The sequence below is a fragment of the Harpia harpyja genome, chromosome 21, assembly GCF_026419915.1.
Source record: "Harpia harpyja isolate bHarHar1 chromosome 21, bHarHar1 primary haplotype, whole genome shotgun sequence".
NCBI lineage: Eukaryota > Metazoa > Chordata > Aves > Accipitriformes > Accipitridae > Harpia > Harpia harpyja.
This window is the reverse complement of record NC_068960.1, coordinates 8,713,509-8,733,431: the sequence shown is the minus strand read 5'-3', so window position 1 is coordinate 8,733,431 and position 19,923 is coordinate 8,713,509. Positions and strand designations below refer to the sequence as shown.

The 19,923-nt window shown below is 36.9% G+C and overlaps 1 protein-coding gene across 1 annotated transcript in view; it reads left to right on the top strand.

Moving 5' to 3' along the window:
* The window catches only part of CYTH3 (cytohesin 3), a 52,912-nt gene that overhangs the window by 6,011 nt on the left and 26,978 nt on the right, over window positions 1-19,923 (top strand). The gene's annotated exons all lie outside the window — the stretch shown is intronic.

Sequence of the window (19,923 nt, the reverse complement as noted above, 5' to 3'; positions counted from 1 at the left end):
AAGTGTTGGAACACTTTTGCAATCTAAAAGTTATGAAATAAGTTATGTTCTCCTATGCCACATTAATTTTCCTGTTTGAACACACAAACAGATTTAATCAGGTTGTGGGATCACGTGACGTTCGCTGTAGACTCCTGCGTGGGACTAGCCAGCGTGTAGGATAGTGTTTTGTGATAATTGAATGAATCTATATGAATTTTTTCCTCCTTTTAAAACTAAAGTGATAGTTAATGATGTCTGCTTTGCTTTGTCTACCTGTAGCTCATGAGTTCTTAAGCATGTACGGAAGGATTGCAGTTATTTTAGTGAAGAGTTCGGAGTTGTTGACCATGTGCTTCATTCAGAGGATAAAAATAGTACTTAGCAGCTGGCTTATTAGAAAAACCTGTCAATTTATAGAGAGCTGTAAGGCAGGAATCCCCTGGAGATGAAGAACATGTGATATTTTACTTTAAGATTTAGAGAAGCAACGGAAAAATTATGTGAACAGATGTAACATTGGTATTTCTGACTTCTTCGCTGTGTATTCTTTTAAAGCAATATGTTGTATAGGAAAGATATGTGAGGTAGGTAGTAAAAGTGTATTCAATTATGCCATTTGTATAACTTTAACATCTAGCAAATTGGTTTTAATTGCATATTACTTCCTTCTTTTAATTCCAACAATTTCATGGGAAAGCTTAGTATTGCAAATTTTTTGGACAGCAGTGTTTCCTCTTAGTGGGATAGACACACAAAATCCACTAGAAAATCATGTGTTTTGTGGTCCTCTGAGATTTGACTGAAGAAGGAAATGGCTTGACCTATTTGGTTGCTATGAAGTAAAAACAAGCTTTTTTTTTCTTTTTTTTTTTTTGTGTGTGTGAACATCTGTGTCACATTTATTTCATTACTTTCTGAGGTTCTTTAAAACCATTATTTGGTAATACAAAGTTTTATTTAAGGAAAATAAAGGGATGCATAGCGGCTTCCACAATTTCGTTGAAGTTCTGATATCTGCTTATACATAGGTATGATGTAAGTGGATAGGTTTTCCAATAGAAGTTGACATGTTAAAAGGCAAACACAAATATTATCTAGCATTTCCTAGGAAAAAAGTATTTGATAAATTCAATAGGATCTCATGGAGTTAACAGGAAATGTTGCATGCTGGAAGCTTGTGAAATCTGAATCAGAATCTAATCTAGGATATGGAGTACTGAAGATCTTTGATCTAATTTTTCAACAGGTCGGGCTTCTTGGCATGTTTTACTAATTAGCCTCATTTTCAGATGTTCTGTTTATTATAAAAAGAAATAGTCACCTCATGCCAGGTATATGGAAGAACTGTGAAGCTGATGCTGTTATTTAGCAACCCAATGGAAATTGTACCAACAAGGATAACTTTTACCGCAAGACTATTAACTAATAATTCTTCTGAATTCCATAAGACAATTCTTTAACAAGAATTGAAGATCAGTTCGTTTGTGAAAGTTGAATCTGAACTCAAGTCTGGCTTTCGCTATCATATCCAAGGGCTTGGTTGGATTTGAGGAGCTGCTGCTGTTCTTTGCAGATGCAGGTCCTTAATACAAAAGGAGAAACTTGTTGATTTTTAGATGTAATACCTTGAGTTTCTAACAAAACAAAAAAGCTGTGTGAAAACAATGAAACACAAGTCTGCTGACTCTCAGGGTGTGGAAGAGGCTGAACAATAACTCTGGGAATTCATTTTAGTGGGTCTTCTACCCAGCTACTGGTTCTCACACAGCTTGTAAGAATATCTACTCCTCAGTCAAATTAGATTAAAATCAAGTGCTACGCTAGGCGTACTTTGGCAGAAGGAGTTGATGGGTAGGAAAAGAAATGTGTCCAATCCCTCTTGTGCTCACTCTTGTTCTCACACATGCACGCACAAAAAAAGGCTGAAAAAATTGGCATGTGTAAGTAAGGGAACTGCCTCTTACGGTTTTCTCTAAGAGGAACTGTGAGATGTAATAATTTAATGAGTCACCTCTACGTTTTTATAAAACTGCCTCATTAATTGTCAGTGTAACTTCTAGCATGGAGATGTGTGGTGGTTTTGGTTGGTGGTTGGTTTTTTTTTTTTTTTTTTTTTTTTTACTATCTGATTCATATTGCAAAATACCATTCTGGTTGTTTTCTTGTTTTATTCCAGGTATTTAAGAGTCTTTATTTGCTGTTACATTTTTGCTTCCATGTACTGTAGATACCATGTTCCTTAATAAGATCCTTGTTTAGGTCATAAGCAGTGTTGTATGTGGGGTCAAATTCTGACATAAACAGCTCCTGGTGCCTTACGACAAAAGAGGAGGAATTGTCAAAAGGGACACTTGTAGTTGCATTGGATATTATAAAATAAGGAATTATGGTCGCTTGAAGCAGTTTTCTTATATTCAGATTCAAAATACGTTTTTTTCTTTCTTGCTCATGTAAGTTTGGACTAATGAACTTCCTGCCTAGTCATTCTAATACACCGAGGAGGAATTTTCCCACCAGGCTGTGTACTCTAAGTACAACTATGACCACTTGCAAATGCAATTTTTGAATTTTTAAAGCTCTGCTGCATGTTTTTGTTTCAGCATCTCATAACTGGCCAGCCTAGGGGATGTGGAGAAAAGTTTTCCCAGGAAGTTGAGGTTAAACTGAGTGGCTGTAAGAAGAGATGGTGGCTCTGTTACAGAGAAACTCTGTTCCTTGGGAAGAACCTTGCAAGTTAAATGCATTCTCTGACCATGAAACTCCTAACATATACAGGACAGAGGCTTGGTTCTACATAGGACCATTCTCAGTCCTTCCTGAGAAGACCAAATGGACCTGACCCCTTTCTTGTACATACAAAGTGCTTGGCTGTTTCTGATTGCCCACACAGGAGCTACTGTGTACAAACTGTGCAGGCTGATGATCCATTATAGTAGGTCTGTGGACTTTATTGCATGGGGTAGGTGAATGTGTGTCTATATATAGTTTTGTGGTTCTCCCTTTAAGTTTTTCTTATTTTTGGTTCTAATTTTTTAAATTTCATTTTTCTCTTAACTGAAAGGGTTCTGCTTGGGACCCACCCAAATCAAGAGTATTTCAGGAGTATACCTTCAAGAGCGTCTATAAGACTGAAGCAGTCTTTAGTTTAGTTTTGGATTTTGTAACCCCGGTATATACTAATTCATGAAAACTCATTTTGCATGTGGTATCCGTCACATAAATGCCTAAATGGGTAGTCTGTATTATGGAAGTATATGTTTATAGTCTCAAAAGTAACTTTTTTATTTTACAGAACTTTATTATTATTTAACTTGCTCTTCTGCAAGTCAGTTTTGCCCTACTGTACCACCCTTTTAGTTATTAAAATTATCGTATCAGTTACTTGCAGCATTTTTAAGCATCATCTAACATTCACGTGGGGACAAGAATATCTGTGTTTGTTTTCCCAACATCTCTTATCATTTGTGCTGCTATTTCTGAATTGCAGTTTGTATAGAAACTGTTTCCTAAGTGGAAGTTGAAACTGGTAGCCAAGGTTAGACAGAGGCAAAGTTTGGAGAAATGGCCGTTGTGTCTATGAAAACATTTGCAGTCACAGAAGGGAGAGAGAAAAGGTTTCAGGTATGTGACTAGTTTGTTCTTCGTGTAGCTGTTGCTGATTAATTCTGTAATCTGGAAATCTCAGACTGGGTCTTAAGCCTATTTTCTATGTATTACGTGAGGTCAACCTTTCTAGGCAGCTTGTGACATTTCAAGTTTGCTGTAGATGTTTTAGCAAGGACAGATAAATGGAGCATATGGAGTTGATTATTTTTTTGGCTATAGGAAGTGGATTTTTGTGCATTAAATATAGTAACTTTCTTTTTGTAAATATCTAAGAGGAAGCTTCCCCACCCCCAGTGATTTTTTAAAAAATCGAAATACATGTAACTCTCTTCAATCTTATTTTGTGCAATGTTAAGTTGGAAAGACTGCAATGTTTAGTCTTGGTCTTGTACCAATAAATGACATAGTATCACATGAATGTTTTAAAAGATTAGGTGATATTTTATAAGAGCAAACATAAAAAGAAGACTAGTTCAAGTCCTACCACTGTGAATTCACTGATATCCAAAGTAAAGAGAGTATACGTTATGTTACTGTTCTTATTTTGCTGAAAACTTATTTTCCTTTTGTATCTTCTACCTGTGTTGTAAGCCTGAAAAAGTAATGTGTTATGAAGGGAAAAGGTTGGGTGAAATTGGTAATCCAAATTAAATACAAATAATACTCTAAAGTTTATGGAGCCTGTGGGTGGGTGGACTTGGCAGATATATCCATTGTGGTATGTTAGACTTGAAAGACCATATGGAGATGATTATTTTCTGGCATTTTGTAGTAAAGGTTTTTGAAGAAGAATTTTTTTTTTTTTTTTTTTTTTTTTAGAAAAGGGATGAAAAATAGGAAGAATAACTTCAGTTTGCATTGAGTAGTAAAATAGTTTGTTGTAGTAGCATATGGAAAAACAATTTATTCAAAGGTAAGCTGCTAAAAGAAGTTCTCCTACTGTTTTCCTATTGGCTCTCTTGTTTTCTGAAGGCAGCCAAAGATCCTGTGCAGCTGGGACTAATACAGGATCCAGCTGTAACTTTTTTTTGTTGTTGTTCAGATGTCCGGTGATGGTCAAATCTAAGTTACTGTGTGGAAATTCAGTAAAGGAAAAGGGTAGGGTGGGAAAAAAGTGACTCTCTATAAAAATATTCCAGTAAAAGCAACAGGAACTAGGAGTATCCATTTCAGAACTCTGCCATAAATCCCATCCTGAAATACTTAAACGCCTTCAGATTTTGCTGTAGCCTTTAAGTCATCTAAGAGTTCTTGGTTTATTTTTTAAACAGAAATGAAGTTAGCTGATTGGAGTGGGAAGGTGGCCATTCTTTTAGATTACTTATGGAAGAAGATATCAGCTTTTCATTCATAGTACAAGGTTTTAGTTAAAAAAAATTCTTTATTCTCTTTAAAGTGTTGGTATAATATGTAATGCTACAAGGTGGAGTATTTCAGTTTTGATTTTACTAATTTCACTTATGCTGTGTTTTGCTAGTCTTTGTTTTACAGAGCCTAAGCATGTGAGGAGGGGAGAAGCCTAATATTTTTCTGTAGAGTTTGGTTTACCTTTGGTATATTTGGTGCTTCCAACTCTGTAGATGATGCCTTGGATTGAGATTAAACAAAATAAGTGAGCAATACAGCAGGTATATGGAATGGTGAGAATAACTGATGATGATCAAAATAATGCTTCCTTTTTTCTTTCAAAACAGTTTGGTTTTTTTTTTTTCCTTGTTAAGAAGGTCATATTTCTCAAATTTCTTTATAATTGTAGCCAGTCATCCTGTTTCTTAGTTACTTGAGACTAGTGATGCCAGTGTAGAAATGCACTGTCCTTTAGTATCTTGCTTGCTTTCCAAACCTTCTTTCCAAACTTAACTTGTCAATCAAGTCGATCACATGGCTACCTGAATTTCAGAATTCTTTTACTATTACTCTGAGTCTTCAATTTTGAATGTCGTTACTCAATCAGTTTGTAATTTTGCTAGTCTAATTTAATAAGTTTAATAACAATAGTATACAAATTATAAGTCCTAATTGACTGGAAGAGCTAGCTTGAAATACTGTAAGTTATTTCCATTACTAGTGACAGTGACAGGAACTTTAAAACATAACTACTGTCTCAAGCATAATCCTGGACAGTATTAGTGCATTCCTTTCCAGGCGCCTTAATTGGTTGTTGATATTCATTCTTTTGTTGGGGGGGGAAAGGGGAGAAAAAAAGGAGAAAGATTTGTGGTCGGTCTGTTGGCTGCCAGACAGTCTGGCGTTTTGCCCCACAGTGCTAAAACATAACAGCAACAACAATTTATTTTCCTTCCTGAGCTAGTAGGAGCTGATCTGTGACTTCAAAGTGGAAGTGAAATGTGGACAAAACACTGTGCTTTTGAAGGCAAAACACTTCTAACACAAATCAGTTGCAATGCAAAAATATCCAATGTCCACATAGCGATGTAAAATGTAATCATTTTTGGAGTTCTTGACCGTTGTCACCAATGCCAGTTGTAAGAATGAGGAAGTTTTGTTTCGGTGGCAGGACTGCTGCAGTCTGTGGATGAGCGACAATAACAGTTGATACTATTTGCATGGTGACTGAATTAATTCACTGTCAGTGTGTTTTGTAAACCTGCAACCAAACTTTTTTTTTTTAATTGGGATGTGTTTCTTCTTATTCTGTTTAATTAAGCAAATAACACTTATTTTGCTCTATTACTGCATTGGGTGATGTATATTATGTACCTATGTTCGGGCTTTGGTCAGATTGTTTCCTCTCCCAAACACTTGTGTATTTTATCTTCTTTTTATTTCATCTTCTTTTTTAATACAGTGTTATAAATTAATACAAGGCAAATAATTTGCTTTCCCTCTTTTTTTTTTTTTTTTTGACATTGCAGTGATTAAATGAGCAGTACTACTTCATTTTAGCCTTGTTTTGCAAGAATGGTAGTCAGAGTCCTTTTCTCACGATTTTTAAGGGTTATGATCTTTATGTGAATTGTGAACAGCCTAAAGGAATGTCTTTCAGTTTAATTGTTTTCTTGAAGCGCAGGTCAACTTATAGTGCATTTTGCAAAATTGGTTGTATGTAGACTCTGCCAATGTCAAAGACCATTAAAATACAGCAACAAGAATAAGAAACTTTGCTTACAGATTTGCTTTAAGATGCTTTGGCTATATTTGTGATATATTATAAGGAAAATTCAGAAAATATTTGTGGCTTGAGAATAAGATCTGCTAGCTAAAATGAAGAAAGTAATATGATAATGTCTTAAATCTTTGAGAGAGAGAACACTGCATTTCAACTGTTAACTGCATTGTATTTTTCTCTGGAGCTCATATGGACTTAGGAGATGGTTTTCTAATGTGACGGGAGAACATCAAAAGGTCCTTCTCACATTTGAGAAATAGTAGTATGATAATTCTAGCAAAGTTTTGGCTTTTCACTACCTCATTTTACATTTTAAAGAAAAGGTTTCCTGCTGAACAAACACATGTTAGCCTGATAGCATTTTCCTGTATTTGAATTGTGAACAGTCAAATGACTCAAAAAAATTTATGTTATAGTAGATACAGGGTTTTAACATAGAATATGTGCATACAATAAATCTATTCAACTAATCGGTCTGCTTCCTTTCCCTCCCACCCCCTTGCAGCTGAAAGTTCATCAGCTTCTGCTACTATATCTGGCTTCCTCTTGAGACTTTCTGGAATAGAGTTAACAGTGGTGGCAGGCATTAATGAACAATGTCATGATTATATTCTGCGGGTCTGTATAAGTTGTCATTTTCCATTGCTACTAATTCTTATGGAAACTATGTCATCTATTTAGCATGAGCATGTTATGTGTGCCATGCAAAGCTGCATGCTGCAGTATTTAATGAACGTATGTACATCATCATTAAATTAGTAGAAAAATATTTTTAGATTTCATTAGTGACCAGCCTGGCATTTAAAATGGAAAATTTATGATAAGATTTTATTTTCATAAGTTCTTAGCTAGGATAATGCAGGATGGCTAGACTTCCTTTGATAGTAAGCTTGTACTTAATTATGCTTTGAGGTTCTTTGGCATATGATAAGACTTTTTTTTAACGTACAACTGTGGAAGAATTCAGGAAAAAGAAAAATTAGATGCTTCCATTTGTCTTAGTAGTTGTAAACTTTCATGATAAAATACTTGCAATCAAATCTAATGGAATCTAACAGCCTAATTAAAAACTTGTAAAACAGTGATTTTTGTTGGCCTTTTTTCTTTAAAGGATCAAAATGTAATCTTTCAGAACTAGCTTCTGGGCATTTAGAGATACTGGCTAAACATCTGCAGCTTCAGTTGGGTATGGCACTCAGGTGTCCTGGTCGAGCTTCAAATGTTTTAACAAAGTTTTGAGGTCCAATTTATTAAGGCGTTGAAAAGATGGTAGGACAGATGCTGTAACTGAAGAACTAGTTTTTGTATAATTTTGAAGTGGACTGTAGACTGCTGCCTGTCTAGATGTATGCTGTCAGGATTAGATGATTGTTGGTGACAAAAATCTATGCTTAATAGTGCCACCAATTTTATTACCAACCACTTTTCTCAGTGGTTGAGAGAAAACAATAAAGAGTTGATCTGTGAATGGTATTCTCCAGGTGTTTTGTACTCACTGCCGTATTGTCCATGTTTGTGAAATACAAAAGAATCTCTAAACTGCATTAACAAGTTTTCTCACTACTTATTGCATGAGCTGTATTGGCAGACTTGCAGACACTGTTGCTACAGACTGCTTAACAGAAGTTACAATTTGGTATTTCTGGTTGCCCTAAGGCAAATTTAGGATGACTGCGAGTAGGTTTTACTCATTTAGGAAGTGATATCTTTTATTGTTACCTTTTGTGTCATGTTGAGGGGTAGCAGAACTAAAGCATTTGGTCCTACTCAATTGTTTCCCAGTCAACAAAAATGTTTCCTATTCGAGCATGGCAGGATGAAGTGGAAATCTGAGAAAGAATGTTTATTAATAGGAGCAGCAGGAGCTGGTGGATTTAAAGAGAGGTTGAGGGTTGAATGCCAGTTAGTCGCTTAAAGTTTTTAAATCTCTATTCATTTTTAGGGACAATGCTGAATTTTATATGCTGTAAGTCAGAAACCTCAAGAGTAATAAAACTAAATTGCTTAGATCTTTGAAGTTGTAGGGGCATGGTTTCTTTTCTTGTTGAGTACTTAGCTGAGAAAAAAATGATTAAATTATTTGAAAATAAAGTACAAAAGATTGTATGTTCAGATTATTTTTCACTGATCTCTGGAAGGAATGCAGTGATTTTGCCAGTACTGGGCAGAAAAAAAAGCAGCTTAGAAAGGGCAATGTAATATTTTTGAAGATTTGACTGAAACTGTAAGGGAAAGTTTAAATAGGAAGAATGTATTTATTCAAATGAGTTTTTGATCAGAATGCCAGAAGGTCTGCTTGGAATATGAAAAATCTTTCTTTTTGTAACATAGAACTTATGTCTGCACCTACAAGGATTCAGGCATATGCCGAATGTGCTCTATTTTGGAAGTACGGTGAGCCAGATTTGGTATGAACTGCTGATGGTCTTTTGCCAAGCAAAGAATGGGAGACCACGGGTTTGACCTCACGGTAAGTGGATCCATCCAGCAAACTTCTTATCAATGGACCAGATAAAAACCTCTTTTATATCTGGATTAGTGACCTGTCAAGCTAATTGTTTCATGGTGTGATGGCAGCCAACAATTCACAAAAGCTAAATATACTCTTTTCTGAGGAATCTGAAAATGCTGAAAGGTCTTAAACAAAGCCTTACTATTCTTTCACTAACAAATTTATGAATAAATTCCTGACCTCTCTTAGTGCCCTCTCAGGCTACAGGGCATGTGGCCAGTGGGCCTGTTGATGTAATAGCAAGAAGCTGGAGCAATTCAAGCCCAAGATGGCCAAGAAGCAAAATACTGTATTACCTATAGTGCATTTCTCTCCCAAGTACTGCAGCTCAACAGTTTCCATAGCAAGTATCAGGGTTACTTTTTTGGAGGAGACTGCAGGAATGTCGAAGGCTTACACAATGTTGGACATCACATTGTGCACAATGTTGTGCATCCTGGAATTTGTCTTGTTTTGGGGGAAGGTAAATGCTACTTAATAGGTGAGCAGTCCTATATGGCTCTGTAGCTGCCTTTTGGAGACATTCTTCAGAGAATGAAGATTGCTTTCAAATCCAGCAGTTGCTCCTCCTCCTTCAGTGTGCAACTGATCTTGGAAAATGAATAAATAGAAAGCTTCTGCAATAAATACTGCTTCTGAAATCTAACTCCAGAGCTGTGTCAGGCAGGGATGGAGGAAGGAGAAGAATGAACTTTGCCTTGCTTTTTCTGAAGATTGAATTTGTGTGCTTTAGAAACAGCCAGCAATCCTAAATAACTGGCTAATGCTCTCCACTAATGAGTGAAGTACAGCGAGCAGCTCCCTTATTGCCAAGAGTAGTTGTTACTGGAAATTCGTGACAGAAAGACTGTCTGAGCCCCAAATGTTTTGCTGGGAGCACAGTAGGTCTGATGAGCTGTGCCTGAATCTCGAGCAGGATTTGAGGGTATTGCTGGCGGGCCGGCTGCAGTGGCTGGGCTGTGGGACCCCCCTGCAGCTGCTCAGCGACATTTCTGTCAATTTTCCATGCTGCCACTCGAAATGGATCTGACAGGAATGTCTGCTACTACTCTGGTGTGTTTGCTTTTTGAGTCTTTTTTCCAGGGTCTATCCTAGGAAAAAACGTAGGGGCATGCCAGCCAACCATTTCCTCTTCCCAATAATTGGGGGTGCTGTGAGAAACACAGCCGTTTTGTAATGGCAAAGCTGAAACACATTGCTACAGGGTTTTTTTTTGGTGTTTTTTTTTTTTTTTTCCTTCTCATAACATTTCAAAAGCTGAAAGGATCAGTGTGTTCTTGTTTGCCTCTTCCCCACCCAAGAGATGATGAAATGATCTCTGCTTTCAGAAGGAGTTGTCCCATCCTTGGTCTGAGATGCTTGGATCCTGGAGCTGAAAGCAGTCTAGATTGGCAACAGTACATCTGTGGTTAGTCCAGTTGTTCACAGGGACTACTGGGAGTTGTGTGCCAGCAGGAGATGGAGTATCCCTGCTTTCCTTTTCATCCACACATACTCCTTGGGATTGTTGGGAGAGTCCTGTCCTGGTTGACAAGGAAAAGGAGTTGACAGAGGGGGATTTGCTCTCCTATCAGTAGTTTAAACTTTGCCTCACACGCCACAGAGTTGCTAGGAATCATCACAAACCCTCTGAAGTGAACACAGAGGCAAATCCTGGTCAGTGGCAGCAGTAGTTCAAGCAATCCAGCTTCCCAGTCTGTATTGGCTTCCACTTGTTCTGCCTGTTTTCCATCAGCAGTCTGTGCTGATCACTCTCCCATGCTGGTCAACTGAAGAGTATGTACAGGACCACTTTTGTTCCCTTAGAGGACAGCAACTTTAGTGATGGTTGATGGACTGGAGGTAGCCCAGTGCTAACCATTTCCAATTTTATATGAAAAGGTAATGTAGTATAACTCACAAAGGTGGATATTCTTCGCCAATTTTCTGATCTGGATTTGAACTAGATAAAGTCTTCATATTATATAGTGTAATGTCAGTCTGCTGAAGACTTAGTGGAAATCTGTTAAAGCTTGCTTACCTAAAGTTTTGTCCTCTTGCAGTTGTTTAAACCTAAAGTGTTTTTTAATTACTGCCAGCATTGTCTGTATGCTTGGTTCAATCAGAAGTGAACTGTGCTGTTGTAGAAATTAGTCATGGGACCATCCAGTCCCTTTCCATCCCATTCTTTGTATAATTCTATGTAGTAATACACTACACTTTTATCGGGCAAATTCATAAATGCCCCAAGTCAAAAGGTACATGCTGCTTCTATTCTATGGCTTAAAAGATCTTACTCTTGCAAAGTTATTGCATCTACGCTTTTTAATTTCAGAATATTCTCTTCTTGCTGCAGGCAAGCAAAATCCACTGCTCTTTTGCTGCCCTTTCTTTGCACTGTAATGAAGGGTTTCAATTAAATACATGATATCTTTAATGTGTCACTTAGCTATGCTGTGCATACTTGGCATCGTGATCTGTTCCTTTCACCTCTTATAATGCTGAGAGGGAACCCTGATTTAGGTGGGAGCCTTGGGAAGGAAAAGTGGCTTTTGTTCTGCATTGCAAGTGGGTACTTTATTTGCTATCAGCTGTTACCCATGGTCTCTCCTGGTGTTACTGCTGGATCATTCTCTCGCTCTCGGGTGCTAAAATTTCTTGTGACCGGGATCTTGCTATGAAAGTTAAAAAAAAAAAAAAAAAAGGCAATTCCAAATTTGCAGACTTTTACTCTATAAAGACTAAATTTTGTGCTAATGCTTACTATAATGTAATATAAGCAAAGGCTTTCAAATGCAAAGATCAGAAAATTTATTTGATTTCAGCTGTAGCACTAAGTAACCTATCTATTTGTTTCTCCAGTTTTGCTCATATGAGTTGCTCCACAGGGAGAAAATTATTACTGAGTTATCCCAAAATTATTTATCTGTGAGACTGTGCCTTGCAGCATACGTATTGGGGGGAATAATTTGGTTGTTTGACAGTGTTTTGTTGATCTGATGCAGTGTAAAGAAAAGGCTTGAGGCCTCTTATTTTTGGAAGGGTAGTATCTGTACTTATACTGGTGGTGTTACTACACAAAGCTGATTCTGATCACCCTTCCCCATTATTTGCTGTGGGGAAAAGAAATCAGATGCAGTAATTTTGTTAAAAAGCTGAAAGCCAAGTAAGAAAATTTTAAGGCAATATAAATGCACCAGTGTTCCTAAAACAGCAAGACAATGCAAGACAACTGCATTTTTACTTACGGTGCTTGGCACTGCAAAGTATTATGTTTATCCCACGTTACTTCGATGTTACTGTTTTCCCTATTGAAAGGTGACTATGATGTTAAGATGATGGTATAAGTGACAGTGTATAGCTGTAACACTGTAATCAGAATGGTGATTCACCAGATTTCTTGAACTGGTAATTGATGCTAATGAAGGCACATGTTATCTTGAATAGTATTTCCTGTATCTGTGCTAATCTGTTCATAATCCTCCCCAAAACACACACAGCTACAGTGTGGCCAACGTCTCCCTTTATAATTTCCACATTGGGTAGCATAAATTTTTTCTGCACTTCTTAAATATGCATGGCCATGCATATTTTAACACTTTATATTATTAATGCCAGTACTAATGTATTTGGGTAAGAGACTTAGAATGTTAAGTTAAACTCAGCTTTCTTTTCATATTCAGTAATTTGTATTTACATATTTTAGAAAGAAAATTTGGCCTAGAAGCATCTTCTGATCTTGAAGCAAGAGCAAAGCGACTTCAAAAGAAAATTGCTCCTAAAAGGAAATCCACACTTATCTATTTTTAATAGCAGGTTGAACTACTTTTAGGATTTAGAGAATACAGCTTGTAAAGGTGGGGTTTTGGAGCTGAGCTAAGCTGGTTTTAGGGCTGGCTGACATGGAGGGGGTTGCTGTCCCCTGTACCTCCCTGCTGCCAGGGGTTTCTGCTGCGCCTGTTGTGTTGGCTTGGGCAATTCTGTGGTCCCTCAGTGAAACCATTTGGCCTGCTAAACTGGCAAAAAACAAACCCAGAAAAAACAGGATCCAGGCAGGATTGTATATATCCAGGAGCAGCAAGTGGCAAAGCAACGCAGGAACATATGGGAGCCAGTACTAACTTGGTACCTGTGAAATCTTGCTCAGAGCTGGTGCCTGTGTGGTTTTGTTTCTCTATCCCCAAGTGATGCTCCTTTATTTGCTTGGAGGTTGTTCTTTTAATTTGTTGTTGCAAAACACTTGACTTCCTAGTGGAAATACATCAAAATGATGAAATAAGATGCATTATTGAATATAAGATATAAAGGAGGTAAATAAAATGCAATTGTGGCCTTCAGTACTGCCTGTTCATAAAAAAAACAGCGCATGAACAGTAAAAAAGAAATACTCATTAACTTAAACATATACTGCTTTCAAATGGCAAATATCTGTGTCAATGGCATAATTAGAAACCAAAAAGCAAGGTAGGTGTCTCTCCATTTCCTTCTATGGGTATATCTATATAGCAAGGTGAAGATCTGAAAGCTGTTGTAAAGTACCTATTTGTGCTTCAGTGCCGTTAAGGGCAACTAATAGCTAGCAGCAAGGGTTAGTGGCTCATGCGAGAGCTACGAAAAACCTTTATACTCTTCTTCCACTTCACAGCTGTTGTTGCTCATGTTATCTACATACACAGTTTGTAAAGGATACATATGCTGCAGTTGTTTGCTCAAACTCCTGTTCCGTCAGGTTCAAGAAACGCATTTACTGTGGTTTATACTTCATAGATGGAAGCGTATTTGCAGGTACCATGGTGAGGCACCACTCTTCTGTGTGTGACAGCTGAAACCAAATTTTTTTTTTTGGAAGACAGGTAAAATGTGTGGATTGGATTCCCTCCCCACTCCAAGCAGTGTTATCTGGACCCTGATTTTCCACAATTTTGGAACTGCCTACTTTCTGCTTGACTAGTGATGTTAATGCTAATTAAATGATGTATGTCTATTTCTGACGAGGACAAAAACATAAACTTGCTTTATTTGAAGTAATTCTTATGGATTATAATAAATGCTGTTTGTTTTTTACAAGAAAAGGTTTGACACTTGGTAGTGCAGTTACCCTGCTGTCTTTTCTGTATAGAATAAAAATGTATTTCATACTTCCAATTTTTTACGCTTTTGTTTGTTCTTTCAAAAAAAAAAAAAAGAATGTGAATCACTGGTATAATTAAACCTACCTTGTGGTGGAAGTAAGGGGGAAAAAAAAATCTGAAAGATTTAATGGGTTGTGTCAGAGGGAAACTTTCCTCTAAATTCTGGAAAACATATTTTCATGTTGTAATAGGATTAATATTGTTAGGCTTTTTTCTCCCCACATATTATTAGGAGCCCAAAAGGACAATATCTTAACTACAACTTGCCTATAAAGTATCTCCTTATCCTGGAGTGAAAAATATTTTCAGGAACATCTTGTAATGGTGTGATTTCCAGCAGCAAAACAATGAGAACGATGGATGTGAGTTTGAGGTTCTCTTCTGGGTTTGGCCACTAATGCGCTTTCTGGCCACAGTGTCCCTCGTGACTGAAAACTCTCAAAATAACTCTGCAAGCCATGAACTCAGTCCTAAATTCCTCATACCACTGACTGGTAATTTTTTGTATGTGAAAGGATATTGTGTATGGGATTATTTCCCCTCTTAATGGAAGTGCGATCACTCCTATGCTAGAGCATGTTCAGCAGTGACTAAATAGCAAAGATTAATGCAGTAAGGTAGTTAAAAGAAGGAAGCAACCAGCAACTAGCTAGTACTACTGATTTAATTTAATGCAAATATAGTTTGTTTTTGCACTGTGAAATAAATCTATGCAGGAGGATGTCCTCCTACAAAAACTTCTATGGAATTTTTAATAGCCACAAGTGGTCACAGCTTTGTTTATACATCCCGTCTGAAAGCTGGAAAATGTTCCTATAATTAAGTTTAAAAAAAGGGAGCGTGTAGGGGGAAAGGAAGAGAGAATAGCCTGAGAATATCCGTTGAGGCAAATGTCCTGAGACAATCAGATTTGTTCTCAGAGATGAATGTGTATTATTTTAAAGGCCAGAAGAAACATGTCTACCCATTCTGTGTATGGGTGAGGATAGGTTTGTTTAGTTTTAAGCCTTGCATTGTGTAAATATCTTTACACTTGCAAGATGTTTCAATTGCAGCAAAATTAAATTCCATCTAATTATTCTTTGCTTGGAGTGGAAATACTTAAGACTACCAATTTGGGGCTGACACAGAAGAAGGAAAATATTTATCTTTATGAAACCAAAAAGTTAGTTGAGCAATGAGAGTCAGGGAGTTGTTTTGCTTCATGAGTGGGGTTACAGAATTACTGTTTTATTTATCATTAGATATTGTTAGAAGTTTGCTTTCTGCTGGCTGTGGATTATTTTACTGTGCCCTCTTGAGAGACTGAACTCTGAAGTCAGTTGAAATTCTGGTGTGAGATTGCTTTACATCTTGGCTGGTGACTGCCAATTGAAAGGCTAATAAAAAAAAAATTAAACACACTCGTTTTGGTTCATATAATACCATTGGAGAGCTGGAAATGATTGAATTTTTGCTACTGAAAAAGATGAAGATATCAGGGGTATGGAGTTGGAAAGTACTAGATTTATGTCCCCTATTGTGGGATTTGCTCCTAATTTTCACTAACCTGTGGGACTTTCTTTGCAAGTTGATCTGTTGCAGTTCTTTCTCAATCTGGAAAAGACTTTTCTTTTTTTGGTGCCTGCTTGCTCAAAAATGCTTCTTATGTTTTCATAAATCTCAGAGTTCTGGGCTAATGCTCTTGTTTGGATACTGTACTTGGGTTGTGAGTAGTGGAAAATTATTTAACAAAGTGACATCACAACTGCAGGAAAATACACTGATTTCTGTGGCAAGCTACAGTTTGTTTTTTGTTTGTTTTCCTAACACATTTAGAGTAAACAAACCTGTATTAAAAGTGTGTATTCCAGTAAGTGTTTGTTTACAGGAAATTCATTTAAGTATATTTAGATTAGTTACAGTAATTGAACAGAGATAGGCCAAGTTGGAATATATTACATTTTTTCTTTTTCTTCCTGTTGGTAGTAGGAGTAGTAGTAGTAGCAACATGTATGGTATTGTGTCTTCATCTCTTACTACTTGGCCAGGAATATCATTTGTACTTTCAGCAACTTTGTTCCTCTTAAATAAAATATCAGTAGGTATATTGACTTTCTATTTAGTAGTAGGTGAAACTTTTAAGCTTTAGAAAGAGGAAATGCTTTCCCTGTAAGCTAAGAGGTTTTCACACAAATGATTAGAACATTGTCTTTATTTAAAGATTAGAAGATAGCATGAAAGCATGCTGCAGCTGCAGTTCGTTCACTATACTGAAATGCTTTTGTTCTTTTTTAGTATTTAAATGTTCACGCTAACTCCTCCCATCCTGTCTACTTTGTGTTTAGATTGGTGAAAGACAAAAAACTTGGAAATTACTCAGAGAGGACAGCTAGAAAATTTGTCTTACAGAACAAATAAGTAATACGTGCTGTATGAGCTCTTCTCTGTGGAGGATTGTGTGAATGCAAGGTTAGAAAAAGCAGAAGGGTTCTAGCTGCTGAAGTCAAAAAGGTGGCTTATGGAAGGGGTATTGCCAGGGCAGATCATCTCTTGTCATTATCTGCAATATTTGCTTAGGACTGTAAAGATGTTTTAATGCACTGTTGTTATTTGTTGGCATTTTTGATCTCCTGTTTGCTTGCCATGACTCTAACGTCAGCCTTGACACTGAACATCTCAACTGTGGTTTTCAAATTTTTTTAATAAATAAAATGAATGTTTTTCTTTTCAAACTGGAAACATTCAAAGTGCTTATTCCATTTTTCTAAGAACATGTGGGCACCACAGCTCTACAGGTTTGCTTTCCAAAGAAAATTATTTTCAGGCTCTCACTGCGGTCCCTGCATTGCAGGTTGCATAAGGCACCTCATGCTCAAGTTAGGACTGATTGCCATTTCAGTCTATCACTGAGGAAACATTTTATCTATTTAGAAGTAGGATGTAAGGGTTTTAATGTTTTCTAGGTGGTTTTGAAGCATTAGGGATCTATGAAAAGCAAAGAATAATTGATGTGAAAAACATGGAGTAAATCCTTACTTTTCCTTACTTGTAAGGAAAAGGTTTAACTAATGGTGGGTGCCCTTTTGTGTTAGTGGGTTTCGGTTTTTTGTTTTTAGCTGCAGTTGAACATCTTCCACTCTTTCTTTCCTTTCAGGTAAGGTAGGCACATCCTCCAATGTTAATATTTCAAAAGCCTTCATTGAAATACAGAAATATTGTTAAATTTTGTTTAAGATGGAGAATCGAAACAACAGGGATAATAGTCATAAAGTCACATAGTCTCCTAGAGCAGACACCTTCAGCCTCTGAAGCTGCAGGCTGTAATGCCACGTATAGTCTCTTGAGAACCCTTTTTTTGGTGACTTCATTTTCCCCATGCATAAGTTTTCTCAGCATGAACAGCAGCGCTGCAGGAGGGAGGCAGTGATGATACACAACCAATAGAAGGATGAGAATAAGGCAAACACCTTCAGTATCTTGCACGTGCCAGTTTATGGTGACGAAAGGACAGTGCACTTAGGAGTCACCCTGACAAGTCAGTCATCCCTTCTCTGTGCTGGTAGTGTGAGTGGAAGTAAAATATTGACTATACCAATAGTTTCTGGAAGCTGAGCAGTACTGTGACGCCTGGTCAGTTGTATCCTGGTTCTTTCATTCTTATCAAAAGATGCTGGAATATTTTGGCTCTGATATTAATACCATTATTTAAAGATGTTGCATTAATGTGCAGTTTTCTCTTAAGTGCTGTCTTCTAAGTGCTCTCTGAGGGCACGATCTTCTTTTCCAGCAGACTTTTCTTGTCTTGCATCTGGCAGATAGATACGTGATGTTATTTCCTAATGCAGAAGGCAGTATGACTCCATTTAGTTTATTTCCTTTTTGTCTAACAGCATCATTAATTATACTGTGAGGGTTGTCTCTGCTGTGGCTGTGATCAGAGGAAAGGAAAGAACACAGCAGTCAGTCTTTGGGTGCTGTAGGAAAAGGATTGAGGTGTTTGATTTCTTTTCTTTGGTAGTTGCTTAAGCATAGAAAACTGTCACAATTTGTGTTGATTCCAAATAGCAATTTCACTTGTTCTAGATATTCCAAACCTGTCCCAAGGAGCTTCTGCTGTGCAGTAATGTAAAGGAGAAGACACTGCAGTACCACTCACTGATATTCTGCTTTGGGAAGAGGTTGTGGTAGCAGCTAATCCAGAGATTTTGTAACTCAGCTTGAAGAAAAATCAAGCACCATCTATGAATTCTAAATATTTAATGCTTAAAGATTATTTTCTGTTTAGGTTCCGCTTAGTATTTCCAGTTGCCAACAAAGGTGAGAGTTACCAAAATGTCTGCTGTGGCAAAAAGTTAAAAAATGAAGAACTCTTACTAATACTGATACTGCAAAATTTTGGTCTAATTTCATCTACCAATGTAATACTACAAAAATGCTTTAAAGATACTTAAGCATACTTCCTAGCTAAGAGAGTGATTGATTATACACAGTTTGCCTTTTTAATAATCAACATTGGGTGACAGTCTTCATTTTTTTTTTTTTATTGTCAGTCCTCAGTTAACTAACTGGAATATTTGTGGTGTGTGTATGTAGATAGTGTTCGTATAGTCATAAAATCTCTTGAGTTTTGATGGTTTAAGATCTTAGAGTATACATGTAAGACAGATGTGATGTAGGCACATGTATTTATAAGGTTTGATGTGAAAAGAATCTTATTGGTATTTGCATGTAAGGAATTTTTTGGAGTGGGTGGGTTTCTGATGAGATGAAGCGAAAAAGCAGGTAAACATATTAAAGTCTGGTATTCATTCAACAGAAGACTGTGATTTCCTAAACTGGAAGTAATTTAATCATGTTTGTATCTGGACTAGTTAAATGAGATCATTTGCCATAATTACTTGAAGTCTAACAAGATCTGTTGCCATATGGATTTTATGTTATGATTCGAATCCTAAAAAGAAAGCAGCTTAACAACTGGATGTTGAAAATAATCAATATATTTCATCATTGAGATTTGAACAGAGGTTGTGTTTCAAATGTGTCTTTAAAAATCACCTGTCAAGCTGAAGCTTTGCTTGTGATCCTGTTGCTACAGTCTATTACATATGTATATGACATAAAGAAACAGCTTTGGCCATCCAAAATTACTGCATTTGTTTTGTGTTGCTGTTGGGACAGAACCATTTAAATATCTTAATATTTATTTTTGTGGTTCCATTTTACTGAGCTAGAAGGAAAAGCTGTTCTATAATTAAGGAGCTATTTGCAAGAAAGTGGGTAGCATTAAAACTGTTATTTTAGGATCATTGCAAAGGAGGTGAATATTTGTGGTTGGTGTCTAGTGCTGTACAAGTGAGTGAGAATAGTTTCTGTCCAAAGAAGCTTCTTGCTAGGGAAATCTGATTGCTCAAGAAAAGCAGAGATTTTGTGTGAATAACTTTTCACATTTGCTGGTTGTCAGGCAGAGACTACAGAGTAAGGGGCTGCTGCTAGGGTGAGTGACAGCCATAGGTCTCTGTGTACAGAAACACGTTTGCATCTTCAGTAGCAAGTAATTTTTATCAACAGGGTAACATACTTGTTTTAGCATAGCCAAAGAG